The following is a 22,553-nucleotide window of genomic DNA, read 5'->3' as shown; positions in this document are numbered from 1 at the left end:
CATCTTAATGTTACCTCTCTTGCTTCTAATTTCCCCGAAGGTTGTTTTGTGGCTTATGGGGCATCAATGATGACGTAGACACAATAGCGGTCTTCATATCGTAGCAGCTGAGATCGTCTGCCATCGAACCACATTTCCGTCATTATACTGTGTACGTCGTCTGTGATCTCAAAAATGCTTGCTGTAAGAAATACTGAAGACAGTACACTACTTCCAGGCAGAACGGAGGCTCATTTGAAAAAAAGTCTAGTTTCCAGGCCGTTTATCGTTATCTGCGTTCGTTTGGTCACTGCCGGTTGAAGCGGCAATGAGTCACTCACTGTCTTGCTGCAGCAACGTCCCGGTGCGTCACACTGCACAAACAGTGTACGTCAAGGTGCGGGGCGCCACAGGGTATCAGCAGTCGTTTTCCGACTGATAATTCCGCCGCACTGGCAGTAAATGAATCGATTAAAATACACCATCTTCGAGTGACTACAGCGCAGTTTCGCCTTTGAAGCATTTGACAAGTCACACATCTTTACAGGCCTTTCACTGTTCACTAAAGCAGTATTCTTTTGTAGAAATGAGGAAGAAATACGAGGGTGAGTCAAATGAAAACCTTAAATTTTTTTAAAAAAATTCTATTTATTGTGCAGAAGTGGTACAAGGCTGTATCACTTTTCGACATTATCTCCCCCACGCTCAATGCAAGTCCTCCAGCGCTTACAAAGTGCATAAATTCCCTTGGAAAAAAATTCTTTTGGTAGTCCGCGCAACCACTCATGCACTGCGTGGCCTACCTCTTCATCAGAACGGAACTTCTTTCCTCACATTGAGTCTTTGAGTGGTCCAGACATATGGAAATCACTTGGGGCAAGGTCTGGTGAGTATGGTGGAAGAGGAAGACACTCAAAGTGCAGGTCTGTGATTGTTGCAGCTGCTGTACGGGCAGTGTGGGGCTTTGCATTGTCATGTTGCAAAAGGACACCTGCTGACAGCAATCCACGTCACTTTGATTTGATTGCAGGCCGCTGATGATTTTTTAGGAGATCTGTGTGTGATGCACTTGTGACAGTGGTCCCTCTAGGCATGTAATGCTCCAAAATGACGTCTTTTTCGCCCCAAAAGAGGGTCAGCATAACCTTCCCTGCTGATGGTTCTGTTCGAAACTTGTGTGGTTTTGGTGATGAGGAATGGCGCCATTCCTTGCTCGCTCTCTTCGTTTCCGGTTGGTGGAAGTGAACCCAGGTTTCGTCCCCAGTAACGATTCTTGCAAGGAAGCCATCACCTTCTCGTTCAAAGCGCCGAAGAAGTTCTTCACAACCATCAACACGTCGTTCTCTCATTTCAGGAGTCAGCTGCCGTGGCACCCATCTTGAAGACACTTTGTGAAACTGGAGCACATCATGCAAAATGTGGTGTGCTGACCCATGACTAATCTTCAGTGTCACTCGGCGGTTTTCCTTCACTATGGCTTCAACTGCTGCAATGTTCTGTGGAGTCTCAACTCGTTGTGCCTGACCTGGACGAGGAGCATCTTCCACTGAAGTCACACCACTTGCGAACTTCCTACTCCATTCGTAGACTTGCTGCTGTGACAAACATGCATCACCGTACTAAACTTTCATTCGCCGATGAATTTCAATAACAGAACGCTGTTCTTCCCTGGTTCAAATCTCAAGTGGGGCGGCCATCTTTATACTGATACTACGACGGTATGTGTGCATCTGCACTATGTTGCCTCCTACAGGCCATTCTGCACGCTGTTTGTAGCACGCTTACCAACTTACAGGATAACGGGGCGAAATTTCGATTTGTTATTACAAATTTAAGGTTTTCAAATGTTCAAATGGCTCTCAGCACTACGGGACTTAAGTTCTGAGGTCATCAGTCCCCTAGAACTTAGAACTACTTAAACCTAACTAAGCTAAGGACGTCACACACATCCATACCCGAGGCAAGATTCGAACCTACGACCGTAGCGGTCACGCGGTTCCAGACCGTAGCGCCTAGAACCGCTCGGCCACTCCGGCCGGCTTAAGGTTTTCATTTGACTCACCCTCGTACTTCAGCACATCAGACTGTGGCTACTGCTCTACCCTTCTGAAGTGTTATTACGACGTAGAATGTGCATGTCGAAAAGACACAGCGCGTTTCCGCCGCTAGATGTCTTTCCGGCACTGAAATTACCGAGTGTCTGTTGTCAGAACTCGAAAAGGTCCGCCTTCCGTAGCTTAGGCAGTGTGGTATGTATAAACTGCAAACCATTCAACCTTGAAGATTCTCGTGCGGCTATATACACGAAGGATGCTGTCGGTGTGCAGTAGACATTACCTCTAATCCAGCGACTGTGTTTTCGTTGGCTGACGTTTGTAGAGTCTGTGTATACCCTGTGGTGACAAAAGTCGTGGGATACCTCCTAATATCGTGTCGGACATCCTTTTCCCCGGCGTAGTGCAGCAACTCGAAGTGGTATGGATTAAAGTCTAAGTCCCACCCAGAAATACTGAGCCATGCTGCCTCTACAACCGCCCATAATTGCGAAAGTTCTGACGTTGTAGGATATTGTCCACTAACTGACTTCTCGATTATGTCCCATAAATGTTCTACGGGATCTGGATGGCTAAATCATTCGCTCGAATTGTCCAGAATGTTCTTCAAAGAAATCGCGAACAGCTGCCCGTGTCATGACACACTGTCAGCCATAAAAATCCCATAGTTTCAGAAGAGGACCCAGTTCATTCCACGTAAAGACAGCCCCACGCTATTGCCATCCATAACTGAAGTCTATGAATGGCTGCAAATGGTCTCGAAGTAGCCGAAAGTAACCATCTACAGTCAATGGTCGGTTGAGTTGGACCAGAGGACTCAGTCCATTCCAGATAAACACAACCCAGAGCATTATGGAACCGTCAGGAGCTTGCACAGAGCTTTGTTGACAACTTGGGTTCATGGCTTCGTGGGACCTTCACCACACTCGACATTACCATCAGCTCTTACTGACTGAAATCGGACTCATCCAATCAGGCCACGATTTTGAAGTCGTCTACGGTCCATACGTTATGGTCACGAGCCCAGGAAGGCGCCACAGGCGATGTCGCGTCGGTTGTTTGCTGCCATAGCCCATTAACACCAAATTGCGTCCCATTGTCCTGTTACGTTCGTCGTCCGTCCCACATTGATTTCTGTGGTTATTTCATGCAGTGTTGCTTGTATGTTAGCACTGACAACTCAACGGAAATATCGCTCTTATCGCTCGTTAAGTGAAGGCCGTCGGCCACTGCGGTGTCTGTGGTGAGAGGTAATGCCTGAGAACTTGGTATCCTCGACACACTCCTGACACTGCAGATCTCGGAATATTAAATTCGTTAACGATTCCCGAAATCGAATGTCCCATGCGTTTAGCACCAGCTACCATACCTCGCTCTGAATTTAATTCCCGTCGTGCGACCATTATCACGGCAGAACCCTTTTCACACGACTCACTTGAATACAAATGACTGCTCCGCCATTGCACTGCTCTTTTATACCGTATGTACGCGATACTACCGTATCTGTATATGTGCATATCGCAAAGCCGTGACTGTTGTCACATCAGTGTATTACACCAACAAAGAGTCGTGCCAATGGCAGCAGAAGAATCCCCAAGTGCTCAATGCAAGGGTTTACAGTGCCGCAATTAAAAGTTTTGATCATTTTCCCAGTGCAATAAAATGCCTGACAGATAGCAAAGCTACAAGTTGAAATTAAACTGAAAACGTTTCTCTTTGACAACTCCGTCTATTCCGCAGAAGACTATCCATTATTGTAAAGACGAAATAGTGATGCTTAGTAATTACTAATACCTGTCCTTAATTAAAATGCAAAAAACTAATAAATAATCAGCACGGAGGCATATCAACAAAAAATTGATGTTAATATAAAATGACTCGTTCCACATCATGACGATTTATCTTGCAAATGACACATGGAACATGAAACTAACAAAATGGCTCTGAGCACTATGGGACTCAACTGCTGTGGTCATTAGTCCCCTAGAACTTAGAGCTACTTAAACCTAACTAACCTAAGGACATCACACACATCCATGCCCGAGGCAGGATTCGAACCTGCGACCGTAGCAGTCGCACGGTTCCTGACTGCGCGCCTAGAACCGCGAGACCACCGCGGCCGGCCATGAAACTAACAAACTATTGTTATATCACAAAGCCTGGTATAGATTTATGTACTTTGAAAACCTCAAAATTAAATTCAAAAGTAAAATGAAGCAGATAATTAACTGCCTTCATGTTTTTTTTCCTCATGGGCGATACCCTCACAGTAAACAAATGCAAACACATTCTTCTGTTATTGCCTATGGATACTGCATGCAATAAATATCTGTCAGTGTTGTTACCGAAAAACGTATTGACAGTTCTGGGTAAGTGCAGCACATGCATTCCAGTTGTGATATGTTTGGTTATTGCTGAAAAGCTGACAGAATTACTGGCGAGAAATATTCCGGGAAAAGAAACAAATAGGTTACTGCTGTAAAGGTAAGCCTATATGTTATACAGGTTAAGCTATCATTGCTAAAAAATGGTTTACATACATATTAAAGCAAAATATCCATTTTACGTGGTCTAGGCGTTTGAGATTACACCCTTAAACATATTTACAGTATTGCACAATGCTGCAACATGTTTAAAAAATTATATCGTTTTTTTACCCTCTAGATTGCTGTTATTGGTCACACACTGAATGACATCATAGGTAAGATTTCAAAGCTGTTTAAATTACAGTGATACGAATGCACTGACAATTCAATAAAACAAGAGCTCTTACTCTGCACGCCGTTCTGTTTCTTTGACATTTTAATAATCGTTTACTTTCTTGGCATCCACAAGATACGATATACATGAAGATAGTAGCCGTTCTCGAAAGAACAGATACCATTGACGACCGTGCAGCTTCTCCAGAATGAATGATAATTAATTGAAACCTTCAGCTGTCGACAGGTGTTGTTGACATATCTTGATGAGGACAGCTCAAAATGTGTGCCCTGACCGGGACTCGAACCGGAGATCTCTTGATTACAGGGCAGACGCTCTATCTATCTGAGCCACCGAATACATAGACGAATAGCGCGACTATTCATCTGTGTCCTCGGTGGAGCAGATGGATAGAGCGTCTGCCATGTAAGCAGGAGATCTCGGGTTCGAGTCCCGGTTGGGGCATACATTTTCAGCTGTCCCCATCACGGTATGTCAACAACACCTGCCCGCAGCTGAGGGTTTCAATTAATTCTTATTCATTCTAGAGAAGCTGTACGGTCGTCAATGGTATCTGTTCTTTCGAGAACAATTACTATCTTCATATATAGTTAAATGGCTACCCGGCCATTGACCTTCGTCTGTGCGAGTGCGCACAGGTTGCCCGAACTCTAACGGGCGCGAGTAACGAGTGAATGGGCAAATATCTATTAGGAACACTACGAATGTAGGTTGAAACAGTTGGGAATGTGGGTCTCACGGGAGGCGTGCAAGGGATAAGTCCCTGCAGTCGCGCTATTCATCAGTGTCCTCGGTGGCTCAGATGGATAGAGCGTCTGCCATGTAAGCAGGAGATCCCGGGTACCAGTCCCGGTCGGGGCACGAATTTTCAGCTGTCCCCATCAAGGTATGTCATCAACACCTGTCGGCAGCTGAGGGTTTCAATTAATTATCAAGATACGATAGCATACCTTGACTCGTCCCTCGCTGCACGCGTTTATGAGCTAGCAGAGAACGTGTAGGTAACTTTTCTTTACAACGTGAACATTAAAAATGTTGTGTATGTCAGCTGAAAGCTGAAGATTTAACGAACAAGAAGCAGTACAGGTAAGTAAACAAGCATTGTTTCCGCGTTCCGGCTTCATTTGTTATCGATAAAAATACGATAAAAGTGGAATTAAATGGATTACGAAAGCATGCTTTTAGCATCACTTCCTTCTCTTCCTGGTTATTCGAAATACATGAACAAAAAGCAAGTTACATCAACGAGGCCAAAAGTGTCGTATCACCAGAGCAAACATGCATTCGAGAACCGAAAAACGTTCGAAATTGCCTTATTTACACCATGTTGTTCATGTAGGCACTGCAATTTTTAGTATTTAAAACAGTTTTTGAGTGCATACGACAGAAATAATGAACAAGAAGCAGTCGTAAATAGTAGTTCGCTAATGTTTTGGGCTATTTAAGATGGATACAGGTTCTGCCCACTCTCGCTTCAAAACAGCATACAGCATAAGTCTATAAACAGAGACCTTTTTTTTATGTTGTGCGAGCTTTTGAAATTTTGATTACTCATTGTTTGTACTACTTAGGGTTGTGATTTATTGTCGAGATATAATAAACAGTCATTTTAGAGCAGTAGTAAGACTGCTTACTTACTACTTAAAACGTCATGAAAAACAGCTCTACGGACCTGCAAATTAAGCACATATGGCCAGCGGGGGCGAAGATATGATCTGATGTGACGTGTTTCCAGCCAGACGGAGACCTTTCTTACAGAGTGTCTCCGCAAGATGTTTTTTGATAATGTGCGTAGCTTTACTCGCTCAGGCGCGAACACGAGTGTAGAAAAATGGTTCAAATGGCTCTGAGCACTATGGGACTCAACTGCTGAGGTCATTAGTCCCCTAGAACTTAGAACTAGTTAAACCTAACTAACCTAAGGACATCACACACATCCATGCCCGAGGCAGGATTCGAACCTGCAACCGTAGCGGTCTCGCGGTTCCAGACTGCAGCGCCAGAACCGCGCACGAGTGTAGAACTGACTGATAGATTCATAAGGCCCAGCATTAAGAAGGATTGCCGCAGACGGGCGAGGGAGTGCGAATGTGCCATCAATGCAAGGTGGGCAGACATGTGCATAAACAGATCGGAGAGTTTCCAAAGACAACAGAAACAGTCTCACACATACTGATACCGTACGACCACTGCGCCCCTCCCCCCCCCCTCCCCCCCCTCCTCCTGAAGGGTATCGCTACTTTTGGCCTGCATACTCGATGAGCTGAAGCAGCACCGATCGCAGGCATACCAGCGGAAACGGTAGCAAGGACTTTTTTATCAACTTGGATAGCTTAGTTCGGCTGCCCGTTACACGTCACCACAGGTCAAGGGCGGCAGTTTGACTCAGCCCTGTTCCGAGAGTTACCCAATCTGTGCTGATTTCGGCATCATCGTACTATCAGTTACCATCCATCGAGTAACAGGATGGTGGAGCGGTGGCACAGAACATTAAGGACCACACTCATGCGCCATAAATACATTTGGATCTTCGCGCTGCCACTAGTGTTATTGGGCCTCCGAACCGCGTGTAAACCGGACATTGGAGCTTCAGCAATGGAGGTGCTATATGGAGATGTTTTACGTCTACCAACAGAGTTTTTTTCCGCACAGCCCGGAACGGAATCCACAAACTCATCAATTTGCTTCAAAGTGCAGAGCCAAACTGCGATGTTACGCCCAACTCTAGCATCACGGCATGGGGATAACGGTATTTTCATCCATAAAGATTGCCGAACATGCTCACATGTAATGTACGGTCTGATGCAGTGCGCCCACTTCGCAACCACCGTACAACGGGCCGTACAAAGTGTTAACAACGAGGTGAGAGTACCTTTCGCATAGAATGTAACGGTAAGCAGCAGACACTGTCCATCGGACAAGTAAAACTGGTTTACATCCTCACGTCAGATGATGCGGCAGTTCAAGAGGAGCAGATAGAACCGGCACCCGCTACACCCATACAGTGTGCAGGAAAAGGGGAGCAAGCAGAGGAAACGCAGCTATTGCCACTCCAGCCAAGCCAGGAGGTGCCACTGGAGACTCCAGTAATTCATGCCAGGCAGAGCGACGAGTGCATGTCAAACACTCACACATTCCGAGAGATCCGCTCTACTGCGGGGTAGGGGTAGGGGGGGGGGGGGGTCCTGTGTGGGAATTTGTAATTTATTTTCGAGAGATAGTAAAAATTCATTGTAGAGCAGTACTGTGGTTGAAACTTCCTAGCAGATTAAAACCGTGTGCCGGACCGAGACTCGAACTCGGGACCTTTGCCTTTCGCAGGTAAGTGCTCTACCAACTGAGCTACCCAAGCACGACTCGCGCCCCGTCCTCACAGCTTTAATTCCGCCAGTACCTCGTCTCCTACCTTCCAAACTTCACAGAAGCTCTCTTGCGAACCTTGCAGAACTAGCACTCCTGGAAGAAAGGATATTGCGGAGACATGGCTTAGCCACAGCCTGGGGGATGTTTCTAGAATAAACTTTTCACTCTACAGCGGAGTGTGCGCTGATATGAAACTTCCTGGCAGATTAAAACTGTGTGCCGGACCGAGACTCGAACTCTGGACCTTTGCCTTTCGCAGGAAAGTGCTCTACCTACTGAGCTAGCCAAGCACGACTCACGCCCCGTCCTCACAGCTTTAATTCCGCCAGTACCTCGTCTCCTACCTACCTTCCAAATTTCACAGAAGCTCTCCTGCGAAGTTTCATATCAGCGCACACTCCGCTGTAGAGTGAACATTTCATTCTAGTACTGTGATTGCTTAACTGCTACGTAAAGCTTCATGCAAGAGAGCTACAACTGTTTTCTGTAGGTCGTTCGTAATAGAAAAAAGGTTAAAACTAAAACGGTCCAATAATCACGGGTCCGCAAAGGAACGATTTGCGTGATAATTGCGCGTGTATGGTTATAAACTGCGACTGATTTCAGTACGAAATATTATCCATTCTGTTACACCTGTGTGTGAAATGTAAACTTTTCCGATTATGTCTTCCTCTAATTGGGTTCATATTTCACCTAAAGCCTACCTTAGCAAGATATATTGCTTGAGCACGTCACATACTACAATTTACGGTGAATTCGTATTTGTTAAAGCAGATGCTCCATGTCTCGTTCTCGTATATGCAATACTGCCCTCGTCTTTGCAGTGAATTACGAATAATTTCAAATAACACCGGATCATCTAGCGAAACTCTGAAACGATGTAAAATTCGCTTGTCCGGTTACCAACTGTGTCAACAGAAGTGTTGTTCACTTCACTTTTGAGGTTATTACGGGCAGAGAAATCCAGAAGATTCAGATCAACTGATCTTGGAGATCCATTTGGATTATAATGACGCGTTAGGTTTGTCTTACATCAGCATCAAAATATGCTGGTGCACCATGATGCAAGTACCATATTCTCCAAACCATTAGCTACAGGTGAAATTTGAGGCCAATTAGATGCGAACTTGATCGAAAAGTTAACATTTCAAACGGAATTCTCGTACCTGACTTCCTCAAGTCGTACTGAGGTTTGTGTTAATCGAAAGCAAGAGCAAAAACGGCTAAGCGAGGGACTATGGATCGCAATACAGTAAGAACGCCAAACACACGCGGCTGGACAATCACTGCGTGGGGAACAGGAGATAACCGCACCGGCCCTCAGCTGACTCTGTGAATTACACTGAAGACCGAAAGAAACTGGTACACCCGGGAGCACGCAGAAGTGCCGCAACACGACAAGGTATGAACTCGACCTGTCTGAAGTAGTGCAGGAGGGAATAGACACTATCTATTCTGCGGGGCTGTTCATAAATCCGTAAGAGTACGAGGGGGTGGAGATCTCTTCCGAACAGCAAGTTGCAAGGCATCCCGGATATGCTCAATAATGTTCATGTATGGCGAGTTTGGTGGCTAGCAGCAGTGTTTAAACTCAGAAGAGTGTTCCTAGAGCCACTCTGTAGCAATTCTGGACTTGTGGGGTGTCCCATTGTCCTGCTGGAATTGCCCAAGTCCGTCGGAAAGCACAATGGACATGAATGGATGCAGATGACCAGACAGTATGCTTACGTACGTGTCACCTGTCAGAGTCGTATCTAGACGTATCAGGGGTCCCATATCACTCCAACTGCACACGCAACACACTATTACAGAGCCTCCACCTGCTTGAACAGTCCCCTGCTGATATGCAGGGCCCATGGATTCATGAGGTAGTCTCCACACCCGTACACGTCCATCCGCTCGATACAATTTGAAGCGAGACTCGTCCGACAAGGCAACATGTTTCCAGTCATCAACAGTCCAATATCGGTGTTGACGGCCCCAGGCGAGGCGTAAAGCTTTGTGTCGCGCAGTCATCAAGGGCACACAAGTGGAATTCGGCTCCGAAAGCCCATATCGATGATGTTTCGTTAAATGGTTCGCCCGCTGACACTTGTTGATGGTCCAGCACTGAAATATGAAGCAATTTGCGGAAGGGTTGTACTTCTGTCACGTTGAACGATTCTCTTCAGGATGTTTTTCCGACCTCAGCGACGTTGGAGATCTAATGTTTTATCGAATGTTGGAGACTTGATGTTTTACCGGATTACTGATATTCACGGTACACTCGGAGATGCTGTGTCCCATCGCTCGTGCGCCGACTAACACCACATTCAAACTTAAAGCCTGATAACCTGCCTTTGTAGCAGCAGTACATCTACATCTACATCTACATTTATACTCCGCAAGCCACCCAACGGTGTGTGGCGGAGGGCACTTTACGTGCCACTGTCATTAACCGATCTAAGAACTGCACCACACACCTGTTGTCTTATATAGGCGTTGCCGACCGCAGTGCCGCCTTCTGCCTGTTTACATATGTCTGTATTTGAATACGTATGCCTATACCTGTTTCTTTGGCGCTTCAGTGTAAGAGGTCGGAGGATAGTTGACTCGAGCACTTTGTGTAGAGTAGCCACACCTGCAGATCGGTGCCACCGCTGTCTCTGCCGGGTATTCCCCGAACCCTGCCATTTACAGTGCACAGTGGTTTGCAGCTGCTTGTGCTGTGGATTCGCGGTTAGAGCTCGCGCGACCGGTGGACCAGCCATCAACACGGGAAGTCGCTCTTCCTGTGAGTCGGCGCCTGCCGCACGCCAAGCTCCGTGTCGCTAACTAGTTTTCCATTCATTAGCATCCGGCGCACCGTTGTTTTTTGCCGCTTTGCGTATCGCTGCTAAACAGTGCAGCTGTATAAAGAGACAGAACTGCAATGCGTTTACACGCGCTCTAATAATTAAAATGAGCTCTCACAATGTGGTGAAGTAAGGTGTCGCACGTTACTTTTCAGGCTAGTCAACTCCACAATATATTGTATCGATGCTTAACTAAATGAAAGATGTAAATTACCACTGCAACACAAGTTGTCTGAAAAATGTTAAAATGTGTGTGAATTCTTAAGGGACCAAACTGCTGAGGTCATCGGTCCCTAGACTTACACAGTACTTAAACTAACTAAACTAACTTATGCTAAGAACAACACAAACACCCATGCCCGAGGGAGGACTCGAACCTCCGACAGGTTGTCTCTCGTACCGGTCGCCAGGCGCATTTTCTCTGGTATTTCGGCAGATATTTCCAATTTCAGTTTTGCTATGTGTAGCTGGACTCATCCCAAACAAATACTGATCATCGCGTCTTTCGTACGACTTTAAGTGTCGATGAGAAGAGTAGATTTTACAAACAAAATAATTTTTAAGCGAAATTTTACATGCCCATTCGATAGAGCGGTCCTAAATTAGTCTAGCATGATATCTGTGTTATCGGTATGTATTACGAGGGACAGTATAACACGATGGATGACGAGTATTCTCCAGCAGCGACAGTCGCGCCTTGGGCAGCGCTGACTGCCACCGCCATCTAGTGGCAACGGTGCTCAGGCGTTGCTGGAATACTCGTAACCCATGTAACCTCTCCGCAAAAATGTTAAATGAAAAATGTGAAATGGAGCCAAGCGTAAACTCCCCACAAAATTGATAAATGAAAATTGACCATAAACCAACACAATAATATTAATTAAATAATGAACCATGAACGAAATGTAACCTCCCAACAGAAATAATAATCTCTGGTAAATTTATAAGAACAGCAGCGCTGACCTTCGGCCCTGTATTCTGAATAAAACAAGCAAAAATTCTTACCTCAATAAACACTGCAATTATATCTGCTCTTAATTATACATTCTTCGACACAGCTTCGTACAATGCTGGCGTATATATATATATATATATATATATATATATATATATATATATATATATATATATATATATATTGATTCTTGGAAGCAGTGATAATGCATTGGAAATTGAAATGAATGCTTTTCTTTAAAAGAGTTATTTTATAAAAAAATTATTATTGGGGCATTTTTTTGGAACAAATTAAATTACAATTAACGTACATTATTAATTATGCGCAAGGCTGCTTCTTTACCTTCTACAACAATACTCATCCTCCAGAGTCCTGACCAGAGTCGCGACCAGAGCACACAGCCGACGCATGCCGACTCCCGCAGACTACTCCTGTCCACTCGCTACTAAAGCCGAACGACTACTACTGTATCCGACTGACTACTACTGTCGACTCGCGCAGACTAGCGCAGACTCGCGACAAGCAACAACTAACAATAAACTACTCTCTGGTCAGAGATTCTGTCATGCCTCGCCCATCGCCGGCGAAGCATACGCCTTACACCCATCGTGTTATACTGTCGCTCTTAATACATACCGGTAACAGGAATATCACGCTAGACTAATTTGGAGCCGTTCTATCGAATGGGTACGTAAAATTCGGCTTTAAAAACAAGTTTGTTTGTAAAATCTACTCTTCCCATCGACACTTAAAGTCGTACGAAAGACGCGATGATCAGTATTTGTTTCGGATGAGTCCAGTTACACACAGCAAAACCGGAACTGCAAATATCTGCCGAAACGCCAAAGAAAAAGCGTCTGACGACTCTTAGGAGAGAGACCCTGTATTTAGTATACAGTACACTGCATAAGAGAGATTACTAGAGTTGTATTAGAGCTGTTGAAACACTTAATTCCTTCACTGTCGTTTTTCTGACACGTACAAGCACATTTTATTTTGAAACTTCCTGGCAGATTAAAACTATGTGCCCGACCGAGACTCGAACTCGGGACCTTTGCCTTTCGCGGGCAAGTGCTCTACCAACTGAGCTACCGAAGCACATTTTATTTTATTTAATCACAAGAACACGCCGCGCTGGATTAGCCGAGCAGTCTGAGACGCTGCAGTCATGGACTGTGCAGCTGGTCCCGGCGGAGATTCCAGTCCTCCCTCGGGCATGGGTGTGCGTGTTCGTCCTTAGGATAATTTAGGTTAAGTAGTGTGTAAGCTTAGGGACTGATAACCTTAGCAGTTAAGTCCCATAAGATTTCACACACATTTTTGAACAAGAACACGAGGTTAGCGATCAAACACACAAGTAAAAGTCTGTCAAGTAGCAAAAAATTGCTTAAATCTAATTTAACGTCGTCTTTTCTTGGCAACTTCGGCGTATCTGACAGCAATTCCTAAAAAGAAATAAACAGTCCATTACATACTTGTAAATGGTCACTAGTTGACGTGTAAATAAACAAAAAATGAGTTTACCAAGTGTAGAGGTATGAAACCGGAATTTCCCTATAGATGGTGCTAGACGTCTGTGTAGTTCCCTTGAGACCGCGTCTGCGGCGTCATCTGTTTCCCGTAACGACTGACGACGAATGTCAACACACAGTAACGCAAGTTCCATGTATCGGCATCTGTTTCAAACCCTTAAACATATCGAGTTTTGTGCCCAAGAACTACGATTTGCAGACAACATTAGTTTTCCGTTATCATTGGAAGAAAACTGCTGCAGAATCGCATCGAATGTTTGTCGAAGCTTTCGGCGAACATGCTCTTGGAAAAACGTAGTGTTTCGAGTGGCTCAAAAAATGCAAAAGTGATGATTTTTGACGTGAGAAACGACGAGCGCGAGAAACCAGCGAAGAAGTTCGAAGACAACGAATTTCAGGCATTAATGGATGAAGATTATGCTCAAACTCAATAGGAACTCGCGGAACAATGTGACGCAGAACGACGTTTCTCTTCGGTTGAAAGCTGTAGTATAGTCTGTCGGTAAACTGAAGAGCGAGCGAGCGAGTCCCCACTCTGCCTACCCAGCTACGTCACGAGGCGCTTCTACAGGCTGTTTCACAACTTAGTACCGGTCCTGCCGCGGCGCGCGTTTTAAATCTTTGTCGACGCCGTGCACAGATTCGTCCTGGCAGCGTTTATTCTTAGACAAATGCGTTAAGACCATAATGAATCCAAAAGACGATAGCTTCTTCCGAAACACAACATTATAGAGTAAGTAATATTAACGTAGGAACGGAAGTCAGGATTCTGCTACAAATACAGAACCGAATGCCTGTTCATGTGAATGTATGTACCCTCTACTGCTATTCGTAAAACGAACCCCGTATGGTGCAATCAATCTGTAGAATTTAAGCCTTGTTCTTACTATATGTTTCTATGAAAAGGTAGAAATTTCCAGGTAAATCCCATTTTACGCTGTGTCTTACGTAAAACATCTTTCTGCCAAAGAAAACAGATTTTTTTTTTGACGGCAGTAAGTAATGTCCATAATGTCGTTATTATTTTTTGGTTTATGTGAAAGTCCTCCATCGTTTGTCGAATGACCGATTTTGTGAAACAGCCTATAACGAAGAGTTTCCTCCCAAAATTATCAGTTTTCGTTCGTGGCGGTTCCAGTAAACCACGCGGTTTATTTTCGCGTTTCTTCCTAATGCGTCCTATTGTGGCGAGGCTGACGTTTGCATAAATTACAGCCCTCTGATTGGGACTGGTAATATTAGCCCATAGTTCTTTTGTGCCGCCTCTTTAACACATGATGTTGTAACATTACAGACAATCGAACGCTCGTTACTCCATAAATACCTCCTCTTCTCCATATTCTGCACATTTTCTAGCAATGCAGGACGATTATCCATCACTTCCGGATACCGAAGTATATCAGTAAGCATACAAAATTAACTGTCTGACACTGGCAATTAAGATCCCACGAACAGAACGACGTGTATCTCTGCTCGCTGATCTACCCCCGCTAGGCAGGTAACGGGCAACTGATTTTGGGTGCCCCTGTAGGCCAGTGGCAGGGTTCTTCTGGGAAAGGCCGCTTCCCCCACCAAAAGCACTGCTCGCTCTTGAGTTTACAGACTAGGAAAGGTGCAGAAAGTGGGAAAATGGGTTCCGCATGAACCGAATGAAAGACAGCGACCAAGTCGAAAGTTCGCTTGTGAAATGCTGCTCGCCAGAGACAAAAGAAAGTCGTTTCTCCATCGAAAAGTGACAGGTGATGAAAAATGGATGTATTCTGAGAATCCTAAGCTCCGTAAATCATGGGTGAATCCAGTCAAACCATCGACATCCGCTGCAAGACCGAATCGCTTTCGAAAGAAGCCAATGTTCTGTGTCTGGAGGGATCAGAAGGGTGTCATCTATCATGAGCGGCTAAAACCTGGTGAAATCATTAACACTGATCGCTACCAACAGCAAATGATCGATTTAAATCGAGCATTACGTGAAAAACAACCGGAATACGGAAAAAGCCAACACAAAGTCACATTGCTCCGTTATAACACTCCATCATACACAGCAAAACGATCGAGGTGTTCAGTTGAGAATTACTAGGGCATGCGGCTTGGCTCCGTCCGATTGTCGTCTATTTGCATCACTGGGACACGCTCTCGCTGAACAACGCTTCAGTTCGTATGAAAATGTACGAAAATGGCGCGCTAACTGGTTCGCTCCAAAAGAAGAACTGTTTTTTCAGCGTGGCACTCATAGCCTGCCGGAGAGGTGGGAGAAATATATAAATAGCAATGGAGATTATTTTTAATAAAATATTGTTTATAAGTTTCAAACAACAGACGTGTAATAATTGCATCCAAATTCCGGTTTCATACTTCTGCACCTGATACACGTCCTGAAAATGCGATACCCCACGTCATGAAGTCTATCACAGAACATCTAACTAACTAACCTACGCTTATTGTTATGAATCGTCTAAACGATGCACGATACGGGTCTCTCAAAGCTTCGCTGTCTCTGGAAGAAGCGATTAAAGGCTATGCGCTGGCCTCCAAAATATAAAGTTTTATGCTTCTGTTCTTTCCAGGTAACAATTTCGTTGATGTGTAATGGAAGATAGAATTGACCAGGCACTTGATTCCTGAAGCTCTTTGTTGTGAGTTTTTTTAGGGGAGGGGAGGGGGGGGGGAGAAGAGGTGGGGGGGGGGGGGGGTCGGAATAAGAAAGAGAGAGAGCAGAATCTTGCAATACCACACAAAAGTTTCTTAGGGTTTGGACAATTTTGCAATAACACACAAAAAGTTTCGCAGGTACTAAATGTCTGTAAAGGCATAACTTTCATCTCGTTACTGTGACGCAACGGCGGAAATGGTACCTCCCTTCGTGCTTCGTGTGGCTCAAATGGTTCAAATGGCTCTGAGCACTATGGGACTTAACATCTATGGCCATCAGTCCCCTAGAACTTACTACTTAAACCTAACTAACCTAAGGACATCACACAACACCCAGCCATCACGAGGCAGAGAAAATCCCTGACCCCGCCGGGAATCGAACCCGGGAACCCGGGCGCGGGAAGCGAGAACGCTACCGCACGACCACGAGATGCGGGCGTGCTTCGTGTGAGCACCTAAAAAAATTAAATGTGCATTACAGAGGTTATGGACATTAGAACCTGTAACCGAAATTAAAATTATGCTATAATCAAAAGAAGCACGTAATAGTATTTTTCCCATATCGTGTCAGTTCCACAAAAATTCGAAATTAAAAAATAGAGAGTTTGTGTGACTACTACTGCTGTGTTGCAATGCTGTAAATACAGCAATTGACTGATGTATTCAAGACTCTGCCAACATCATGTATGGGCGTTGTTTGTACAGCTCCAAAAACATTTATTTAGAAGTCTGCATATATTCAGTTTGAAGATTAAAAAAATTAAAATTAAAAACATAAAACGAGCGAGGAGATTCAAGAATAACCGACGAGCAGTATCTGAATGCACTTGTCCTCTTGTACTGGTGTGCTGTGAACTGGCTCGCGAGAGAACTACATGTCCGCTCGACATTGCCAGTTGGGAACGTGTCCTTTGTCCCACCTGCGTATGAGTGCCGTAGAGATACGACACCCCACGCTGAACGTATTAGGTTTATTGTTTTCTACTAATTACTGTACCGACCGCCTCTTTGAAGTCTCTAACGAACAGTCAGGTGCGATGGACACGTTTGCGTCTCTTCGATCCCAGAATTTACTGAATTATTAAATTTCATTGACGCTAGTTTAATGAACAACTTTCACGGTAGAAGGGGGGGGGGGAGGGGGGGGAATTATAAACTTGAGACCAGTGAGTTAGACGTTTCATGAGGACCAAAGCTCGAAGTCAATTAAGTGGATCCAGCTACATTTTTTTACTTCCTGTGTGAACAAATATACCGATGCACTTTCAGCTGTGCTCTAGACTGCTCTGGACAAGTCTCCAGACAGATTAAAACTGTGTGCCCGACAGAGACTCGAACTCGGGACCTTTGCCTTTCGCGGGGAAGTGCTCTACCACTCTAGCACTTGCCCGCGAAAGGCAAAGGTCCCGAGTTCGAGTCTCGGTCGGGCACACAGTTTTAATCTGCCAGGAAGTTTCATATCAGCGCACACTCCGCTGCAGACTGAAAATATCATTCAAGTCTCCAGACAGTACAGCAAAGCGTTGTTCTCTTCCGACACCAACCGTTGAAACACAATACTTCTGGGTAATTATTTCTGGTCAATGCCTCTGTTGCCTGTGCATCTGACAATAGCTAATTCTAAGTGATAATGAAAAGCGCGTCCTCGTTTACTGTCTTCGTTGTATGACTGACGCGCTGAGACATCTGAATAATTGGTTCTTGGTCCCCTTTAATTATCTGCAGAGATAATCTCGCTGACAGCGGGCGGAATCGATAACAGAAATTAACAGCTTGCCAGCAGCTTCGCGTATTGCAGTACGCAACACCGCCCCAAGGAAAGATTACAACACTCACCACTTTCCTAAGGACACTTTATGTGCTACCTATTTTCCTCACGTCTAACCGCGATTGCCTACTATCATATGTTTAATTTTCCAATGGTATTTCTCTATTACCTAAGCAATTCCACTGGATTACATTATTATGTGTAATCCGTTGCGATTTACTATGAAGTAAACAAGTGCTTTCGTCTTTCTTGGAAGTTGAGGATTGGTCGAGGAAAGAAATTTGCATCTCATAGATTACTGATAAAATTTATAAGAAAGCAATCTGCTGAAATGAAACTCGTAATATGTATGTAGGTCGACAGAACTGTAATTAGAGACTATTAAGTACGGTATGTGTCAGTCGTAAACCCGTTTATAGTCCCGTAGATAGCTGCGCAATGAGAAACTACGAACACCACTCCTAGATGCAGCGATCGAACTCCTGGGGTGAAACCAGTTTGAACCGGACCTTTCTGCCTGAACGTTGTGCAGAAGGTGCCGATCTTCCGGCCACATGCTCAGTCTGTACAAAAGGAAAAGGAACGTTTGCTCGCACTTTGAAGTTGAGAAAAGTTGGTAATGCAAAATCTCTTCTTCAGTAAAATTTGTGGCACAGATGTCGTAGTTTTCAGTCCGAAGAAGGTTTTATTGCAGCTCTTCAAGTAGTCCATCACGTGAAAGCTTCTTTATATGTATATAGTAGCTGTCACCGGCGGCTGCGCTCGCATAGCAGTAGTTCCCTTACAATGAATTATGGTGAGGAAGTATGTTAGTAATTTATTTATATCTGAGTATGCAGCGGTATAGCTATGTATGTGTGTACGAACAGATGTTTGTAGTGCTTGTATATAGGTACATAGTGAGTTTATTTTTATTTTTTGCCGACTGTCGAATGTTAGTTAAAAATATTAAAAACTACCAAAATTAGTTCTTTCTTATCAATCATTTATTTCAAAATCTTAACGTAGTTATATAAACAATGATTTTGCTCATGCCTTCTTTTGCAAGGATGTACTGATTTTGTGGGTTGGACACACGTGAGAACGCCACATAGAGTTGTTCACGAAAAGGACACATTATTTTTTTTCTAAAAGCGCGCCGAAAACTTTGGGTGTGTGGCTTGGGCTTTATTTATGTCACTGCAAAAACAATTTTTAACGAGAATTCCAATATCTTAAATTGGAAATTCAAATCCGCCGGTATAATTCAGATTCGTGGAATCAAAACACTTTCTCCTTTAGCTGAGCTACTAAATATCGTAGCCCTAACAATATTTGGGCACTGATGTATAATTTGGTCGCATCAAGATTTCTCATTAAGAGGACTGGAACACCAACCTTTAAACTAAGCTGATGGAAGGCACTCCTGATTATTTCAAAGAGTCAGGGAGCTTTAAAGGGTAAGAAATGACTTTTTCAGTGCCTACAATACTGTCGACAGAGAGATACTCTAAAATATCTCCTACGACCTGTGATATAATTTTTTCATTCAGCTGTCCTATAAATTCATTAGTCGGTGCCACAATTGGCCTTTCACACAGCCATTCGTTATTTCCCATGTATTCTTGGAGTTCAGGGTAAACTTTGCTCATCAACTCTTATGAACTATGAAAAATATTACAGAAATCATGGTATAATGTAATCATATCCTTGGCATGTGTACCAATACGATCTTCACCGATTTTGAGAAGAGCATCCCACATATTGTGCAGATTCTGTGTTACTGTACAATTGCACACGCATATTTTTTCAAAACTAAAGTTCTAGCATGTTGCCTTAATGTTGACGTCTTGCAAATGCATTTACTTCATCTACCTGTGTGCCTTCAGTTATTGCGGGCGAATCTGTCAAGACATTATACATTCGTCCCAAACCAACAGCTTGCTTTGCTGCAACATCTGTCCACGCTGTTATTTTTCATGATGTTGCAAATAGGTGTATCGTCGTGAGATAAGATCAACGGTAGCTTTAGTACTGAAAGCGCCGTTCGGCCACCGTTGAGCAATATGGAAGGTATTCTGGAGGCTGCTAGTGTAGCAGCAACTCTTTCATTTTTACGAATTTGGGTAAAAGCAAATTTAAAACAGAAGTCTTATCAGTTCCTCCCAGGATCTCGGTGCAAGTCTTTTTATTTGAACCGCATCAGTGACTTGCTCGTCGACGGTGATAAAATTACGGTGAGGACAACACACGTACACTCAGTCGTGAGCGGAAAAAATCTGACCTCGACAGGAATCGAACCTGGTACCCCACTACTGGAAGTCAGCAACGTTACCCACAGGAGCACGACTTTCTCAAGTACAGCAGGGCGCGACTCACAGTCAGAAGGTGACATAGTCGCGAGAAGCTGGGCAGCTTAAATGCGACCAGATTGTGATATTAGTACGTAGAGGACTGTCTAAGCATTGTATTCATTACTTTGAATCGTATTATGTAGAACATATCAAACAATAAATTGATTTTCACAAATATGTTCAAGTCCTAAAGCCAAAGAGTAAATAGCATTTCAAGCGGTAAATGTTTTTCCTCATTTGCATTATATTCTTTAAATCAATAAATATATTGTACTAGACACTTTCTAAAGTAACCTATATTCTTCCTCAGCCTTCAAGTTATCTCCATATCAAATTTCATCAAAATCGGTTCAGCGGTTTAGTCGTGAAAACGTAACAGAGTTACTTTCACATTTATAATATTAGCATAGAAATATGAACATGGATAACTACTGCAACCTACATTCACTTAAAATTCCTTACTGTCTTCAACCTTGGCTTAATCCACAACTTTTACGCCCAAGACTTCACTTCATTACGAAATTATGTCTTCCTTTATGCCTAATAATGTGACTATCAGCCTATCTCTTCGTTTAGTTAAGTTTCATCACAAATTTCTTCTCTTCATTGATTATTCGATCTACACATGTAATCTTCTGCAGACGATACGCCATTTCCTGACGGAATACCCTTTTTTTAACCACTTACATTCCAATTCATGTTTTCTGTGTGAGTTATCGGCTGTTTCAGCGAACGACGCGCGGGCTGTCGACCTCGTATTACTTTTTATCCGTCGTAGAAACGTGGCGAAGGAATTTAATCTTTAGTAAGGACCTCTATTTCTCTATGGCGTATTTTATGGACTTTTCTCCAAGCACCTGTTTTTAGGTGTCTTTCCTTCCGTCGATTGGGCTTAACGTGTAGTCGCTTTTAACTCCTCTTTTGTCCTTGTGCTCTACAGTTCTGACATGGGCGCGTATGATCTGCAGTCTTCTGTAACCAATATTTCAAAACTTCTATTCTCTTCTTGACTGTTCTGTTTATTATTCACGTTTCATTTCCCTGCTTCTCTCCACTTTCCTCAATAATTTCAGAGAAGTCTTCTTACACTTAATTTTATATTTGACGTCAACACAAGAAGTGTGATCAAAAGTAACGAGAATATTTGTAATTTTCCGGGCTTTATACATCCGATTTTCAATTTTTTTAACTTGTTGGTACATACCTCCCTGACGGATGCTTGCGTTTTCTAAAAAAAAAAAAAAAAAACTAAGCTCCTCCCGAACAGGTCATGAAGGCCCAACGGAACCGACCGGCCGCCGTATCATTCTCAGCCCATAGGCGTCACTCGGTACGGATATGGAGGGGCAAGTGGTCAGCACACCGCTCTCCCGGCCGTATGTCAGTTTCCGAGACCGGAGCCGCTACTTCTCAATCAAATAGCTCCACAGTTTGCATCACTACAGCTGAGTGCATCCCGCTTGCCAACAGCGCCCGGCAGACCGGATGGTCACCCATCCAAGTGCTACCCCAGCCCGACAGCGCTTAACTTCGGTCATCTGACGGGAACCGGTGTTACCACTGCGGCAAGGCCGTTGGTGCTTGCATTTTCACCTGTTTTCAATATTTAGTTTATAGTTGACAGTCGAAAAGATTATAACGTGTCGAGAACTCAGCGAATTTTTACTTTCGAAAAAGATAGATCAAAAATCTGCATAAAATTTTGCTTGAAAAATGGAATAAAGTGCAGCATCGCATTCGAAATGTTGAATGTGGCATTTGGTAAATCTACCTGAGTAAGACAAGAGTTGCCCGCCCGGTTGGCGATCTAACGCACGGCTTTCCGGGCGGGAAGGAGCGTCTGATCCCCGGCACGAATCCGCCCGGCGGATTTCATCTACATCTACATCTACATCCATACTCCGCAAGCCACCTGACGGTGTGTGGTGGAGGGTACCCTGAGTACCTCTATCGGTTCTCCCTTCTATTCCAGTCTCGTATTGTTCGTGGAAAGAAGGATTGTCTGTATGCTTCTGTGTGGGCTCTAATCTCTCTGATTTTATCCTCATGGTCTCTTCGCGAGATATACGTAGGAGGGAGCAATATACTGCTGGACTCTTCGGCGAAGGTATGTTCTAGAAACTTTAACAAAAGCCCGTACCGAGCTACTGAGCGTCTCTCTTGCAGAGTCTTCCACTGGAGTTTATCTATCATCTCCGTAACGCTTTCGCGATTACTAAATGATCCTGTAACGAAGCGTGCTGCTCTCCGTTGGATCTTCTCTATCTCTTCTATCAACCCTACCTGGTACGGATCCCACACCGCTGAGCAGTACTCAAGCAGTGGGCGAACGCGCGTACTGTAACCTACTTTCTTTGTTTTCGGA

The 22,553-nt window shown here is 44.1% G+C and overlaps 1 long non-coding RNA gene and 1 pseudogene across 1 annotated transcript in view; both read right to left on the bottom strand.

Annotated features, from left to right (window-relative positions):
* LOC126235802 (uncharacterized) overlaps positions 1–22,553 on the bottom strand; it is a 96,808-nt gene that overhangs the window by 30,688 nt on the left and 43,567 nt on the right. The gene's annotated exons all lie outside the window — the stretch shown is intronic.
* Positions 21,650–21,767, bottom strand: LOC126238641 (5S ribosomal RNA; annotated as a pseudogene).

Source organism: Schistocerca nitens, chromosome 2 (genome assembly GCF_023898315.1).
Source record: "Schistocerca nitens isolate TAMUIC-IGC-003100 chromosome 2, iqSchNite1.1, whole genome shotgun sequence".
Lineage (NCBI taxonomy): Eukaryota > Metazoa > Arthropoda > Insecta > Orthoptera > Acrididae > Schistocerca > Schistocerca nitens.
Note: the sequence above shows the minus strand (reverse complement) of the source record. Positions and strands in the feature narration are given on the sequence as shown.